This window comes from Dipodomys spectabilis, unplaced genomic scaffold, assembly GCF_019054845.1.
Source record: "Dipodomys spectabilis isolate Male_0828 unplaced genomic scaffold, ASM1905484v1 ptg000438l, whole genome shotgun sequence".
Lineage (NCBI taxonomy): Eukaryota > Metazoa > Chordata > Mammalia > Rodentia > Heteromyidae > Dipodomys > Dipodomys spectabilis.
The window spans coordinates 598,681-604,728 of NW_024871115.1; positions in this window are offsets into that span (position 1 = coordinate 598,681).

Genomic DNA, 6,048 nt, shown 5'->3' on the forward strand with positions numbered 1-6,048 from the left:
GTAAAAATATTTATTTATTTGTAACTGTTCATTTTTAATTTTTGTCGGTCCTGGGGCTTGAAATCTGGGCCTGGACACTGTCCCTCAGCTAACTCAAGACTAGTGCTCTACCACTTGAGCCACTGCCAGTTTTCTGGTGGCTCATTGGAGATAAGAGTCTTACAGACTTTCCTGCCTAGGCTGGCTTTGAACCACGATTCTCAGCTCTCAGACTCCTACTCCTTAGTAGCTAGGGTTACAAGCATGAGCCACTGGTTCCTAGCTACATAATTATTTTTTACCTATTTATGAAGTATTGAGTGGTAATCCCATTCATTTATACGTTGTGGAATGATCAAGCTATATCGTACCCATTAAATTCTGAGTGTAACATTTCTTTTTAGTGAGAATGCTCAAAAACTTATCTTCTGGCTGTGATGAAATATCTATTCTTAACTATAATAACTTTGCATCTTGTGGTATATAATTAATAGATTTACTTTTAGTCATAGAAATCTGCTAATTAACGTTATATAAAACATGATTTGTAAAGTGAAATTCATGGTTCCATTACTTGTTTTAAGAAAACAATTATGCTTTTGTTTTCAATTATATTTCTGTGGGAATATATAATATTCATTGATTTAACTGTTAAAATTGATATCAATACATTATATCAAGTTTATTCAAACTTGTATTTGAAAATTGCACACTTAACACAAATATAATTCTACTTTCCTCTACCACGTAAATAAAATAACAGTAAAGCAAAGTTTGGTGTTAGCCATTCATGTGTACAATCCTACAACTCGGGAGGCTGAGAATTGAATAATTTAGTTCAATGTCAGTTTAAATAGACAAAAATGGGAAAACTTATCTCCAATTATCCAGCAAGAAGCAGAAGGTGAGAATGTGGCTCAAGGATAGAGTGTCATCAGCCATGAGAAAAAAATACAAGGGAGACCATTAAACATTGAGTTCAAGCCCTAAAAATAATACACACTCAAGGCAACAACAAAAAAGTATTATGAACATCAATAATGAAGATAAAATAGTAGAAAAGATCATGAAAAACAGAAACATCTGGAAGACAGAAATCATTTGAGAGAATTTTAATTCATGAGAGGGAAAAGCCGCAGTCTCATTTGTACAGTCTCATTGTATTCATTTTTGTTGAAACCTGGGTATTGGGTAAAGTAAAAGAGTAGATGGGATTACATGACATAGGATAAATTGCCTGTGACTATGCACCATCCCACTCTCCTAAAATCTTAAATCGTGCTTGTTAATTTAAATAAAACATCATGTTAGAGAGTGTTTGCTCCATACAGACTGGGGTCTTTATTTTGAGGCTTCAGACCAGTGTTTTGTTTATAACCATTCCTGCTTTACCTCCCTTCCCTGGTGCAGCTATACCTCACTTAGCTGTTACCAAGCCAAGGCTTGGAATAGATCCACCTGCCTTAATCCCTCCCTTACTCCAGCTACAACTTATTTCACATACTCTCTGTCTTAGCATGTTGTTTTCTGACTAATTCCCACCAGAAAACTCTAATATTGATGTAAACCCAGTATAAATAACTTAGTTAGAAAAGGGAGAAAGGGTTTAGCATTGGCTGAGGCTCTGATCTGTAAGTTTGTTCCTTAATAAATCTGTGCTACACTATCTTTTTTTTTTTTCATGGCTTTTGAGCCTGACAAATGATTGATTTGGTTTGATGTAATCCCATTTATCCAGAATTACTTTGGAAGTTTTGACCTGTGCCAAGGAGACCTCATGTTTCCCCTAACTCTTCCTGTAACTTTCTCAAGGTATCTGGATTTACATTGAGGGTTTCAATCCATTTGGAGTCGATTTTGGTGCTGGAGGATATATAAGGATCTACTTCAGTTTTCTACAGCCAATTCTACCAGGACAGTTTTTTGAAGAGGCTGTTTATCTTCCATACTGTGTTTCTGGCTTCCTTAACAAAAAGTATGTGCCTATAGGAGTGGATTCATTTCTGGATCTTCAATTCTGTTGTATTGATGGAATTCTGTGCTTCCATTGGAAAGAATGGCATTACCCCATTCCTGAAGAAATGGAAAGACTGGGAAAAAATGATATTAAGTAAAATAAGCCAGAACCAATTAAATATATGCTGCAGGGTTTTCCTCATTTCTAATAACTAGATATGTCCATAAATCAACTAGATAATCTAATAGATAATAGACAAATAATTGCACTTGGATGCGATTAACAGCACTCTACGCATTCACATGGCAAGAACAAGACAAGTTATTCTTAGGAGAGGATCACAATGGCTCAATAGCTATGTGCATATGGCCATATAAATGTTGCTAATTGCAATGAACTCTAAGAATTAATCATACATGTGAAATATATATATCTATATACAATTTTTAAAAATGTCATATAAATAGCCGACTTCTCTGTAAAATCAAAAGTAAAATTCTGAATTTAGAAGATAATATTGGAGAAAGTTTTCAACACATAAACTAAAATACAAAGGGGAAAAGGTGGGAGAGAAAAGCTAAGAGGAAAAGTAGAAAAGCTAACTATTGAAGATTTCATGAACAATTCCCAAAACTACACAAGAGAGCTGGGGTTACAGCTCAGTTGTAGAACTAGACTAATATATACAAAGCCATGGGTTCAATCTCCAAGAAGGCCTAATAATAAGTTACTAGATAGTAGTAATACAATAATTACTTGAAATAAATGCTTTCATATTAAAGAGGCCTGACTCCTAAAACAGTAAACAAAATATTCTCAATTCTTTTTTTTTTGGCTTCTTTTTTATTGTGAAAATACTGTACAGAGGGGTTAGAATTACATGGGCAAGCTAATGAGTACATTTCTTATCAAGCATTGTCTCTCAATTCTTGTATCCAATGACATGAAACTACAAGAATGAAGAGGAAATAGTTTCCTTTTTACCCTTTCCTTTCCTTTTCTTTATTGTTCTTTTCTTTTTTCCTTTGACACTACTGGTTTTGAAGTTGCTAAGGTTCTAACCACTTTAGATTATTTTTCAGGCCATGCCTCCATTTAGCAATGATCTCTTACCTATGGATTCCACAAACGTGAGATATCAGGAGAATTACACTATATCTAGCTTTCTTTGTTTTTGTAGTTTCTCACGATTTTTTTTTGTCAGAACTGGCCCTTATATCAGTCTTGTAAATCTCTGCCTTGTAACTAGCAAGTATATTTCATCTCAAGCTTGGACCCAGAATAGTTTTCAATGTAGACATTCAATATTCACTTCTGTTTTCTAGATATCATTAAATTCTACTTAGATTAGTATGGATCTTTATGATGTTATAAGAACAGATATAAATCCCTTGAATTCTTTTTCCAATTTATTTAACTATTTCTAGTATACATCACAAATAGAACATTAATATTTCACAAGTACTTTATGCAGAATTCATTTAATTTATTTTGTACACATATTAAGTCCAATATAATTTTATCAACTCTACTTGAATATACAATATTTACAGATATGTTTCTTTACCAAAAATAAGTCTGTCTCATGCTTCCCTTTTATAATTAAACCCACTACTTCTCTTTGTCCCATACCAGACCTGTTTCATCCTGGCAACCAACATTTTTTTTTCTCCAACTTCTACAACATGCAATAAATAAGGTTTTTGGATTGCCTTCAAATCTATGGTAGATTATTCCCAGTTATTGTATGTCTTAATATTGTATTGTGTTCACCCCAATTGACTTTTGGTTCTGTCATTAGAAAATGTAGCACAATTCATTTCCCATTCACCTGAATAAAGCCTGAGTTGATTTCCATTTCTTTGACTAGAGGAAATAATGCTGCTATAATCCTCTGTGTTTTGGCCTTTGGGTGAATGTTACATTTTATGACTATGAGTTAAAGCCTGAAGAGCACAATTCCTGTGCTATAGTGTGGGTGGTTGCATATTTCACATTCTAGGAACCTGTCAAAATGTTTTCAGAAGTGGCTTTCCCATTTGACATTCCTGCCAGCAACCAGTTTCTCTGTTTCTTGATAGGATTTAGTGTGGTCATTATTGTATTATGTGAAGTAATTCTCATACATGTTTTATGATGTCATTTTAGTTTAATGTGCATTTAGTTGATGATTGATGATGCTTTACTTGTGCTTACTTTTCACAGGATGTATTTTGCTGGTTTCTAGTTGATGTTCTTTTTAACTTTAGGTTTTGAGAATTCTATGTAGAATCTAGATTTGAGGCATTCTTCACGTATAGGATTTGCAAATATTTTATCCTTGCCTATGGGTACCCTTCATCATCATCATAATTATCATCATCATCATCATCATCATCATCATCATCATCATATTAGTATTACTACTATTACTTTTGTACATATATCTATGGCTTGAACTAAGTGTCCCTGAGATTTGTTGCAATTTGTTAATAATTTACCATTCAGTCATGCCTCACTTCTGGCTTCTTTGCTGATTAATCAGAGATAAGATTCTCAGGGACTTTATTTTGTGGGCTGCCTTCAAATAGCAATACTCCAATCACAGCCTCCCAAGTAGCGAGGATGAGATACATGGCCTACCTGCTCCCAAATTCTATTCACTACTTGTATATGAGCTTTCACAGACTAAATTGTTTTATGCTTCTATTGAGTTCAACTATAGCATTTTCCTTTCCTATAATTTTAATGCCAAATTTAAGAATGCTTCATCTCCAAACTTCTCAAGACATCTTCCTTTGCTTTACATTTACATCACTCTTTTTGTTTTATATGCCACGTTTTAATCCTGCTTGAAGTTAACATTTGAATAAACTGTTATGTTTAAGTCAATGTTCACTTTTTAATTCTCTCAAATACTGTCTAACCTATCACCACTTATTAAAGAGAATGTCATTCCACAAATGTTTGTTTTTACCCCTTATTAAATATTCCTTGATAATATTTATGTGGATCTAATCTGGTGCCCTACAGACCCATTAAGATGTATAATCTTTTCTCTACAAATATAACAATTTTACACTAACAGCTTTACTATTGGACAGAGAAATATATTTCAGCTTATTTTTCTTTCTCAATGACTCAAAGAGTGCTAGTCAGATGTTTTTAGAAATTGTCATAAACATAAATAAAACTGTGAACCTGGGCACTGTTGGCTCATGTTTATCAGCCTAGCTGCATAGGAGGCTGACATCTGAGGGTTGCGGTTCAAAGCCAGCTGGAACGGGAATGTCCATAAGACTCTTATATCCAATTAACCACCAGAAAACCAGAAGTGGCACAGTTGCTCAATGAGTAGAGCATTCACTTTGAACTGAAGAGCAGAGGGACAGCACCCAGGACCAGATTTCAAGCCACATAAATGACCAAAAAGAAAAGGGGAGGAGACAATTTGTATCTTTACTCAGTTGTATCCTGCAATCCACAAAAAGTATATGTCTCCATTTATTTAGATGTTTGCTTTTATATTCAACGTTGTATAACTTTCAATAACCGTGGGTAAACAGCACTTTCATACATTTTGATGATGTGTGAAGATAGCACAAAGAAATTCACAGAAAACAGTTGAAAAAATAAAGGGCAATGGGAATGGAGAAAGACAGAACTGGGTTAATCAGGCCCTTCATTAATATGTGAGAATGTAAAATATTTCAATAAGATTTCTTGGTTAATTAATATACACCAATTAAGAAATATCTTCCAAAGGCTTTGGTATTCAAGTATGATATAAAGGACAAATACAGATTCTGTGGTGAAATGAAAGAAAGATAGATGAGAAAATACATACTTATAATGATTGTGTAAATTAAAAAATTCGGTCAACATTCTGAGGCCTATTGGCTCATTGGACTAGAAGGCTGCTGGTATCTAAGATAATACTAAAATGTTAATCTTGGGCCTATCTTTAAGACTGTTTAATACTATTGCTTTTTGAGCCAATATTCTTTCTTGTTTTTGGTGGTGGTATTTGTGCTGGTCGTGGGCCTTGAACTGGGCCTGGTTGCTGTCTCTCAGCTTTTCAGCTCAAGGCTAGAGCTGTACCACGTGAGCCATAGTGCCACTTCCGATTTTCT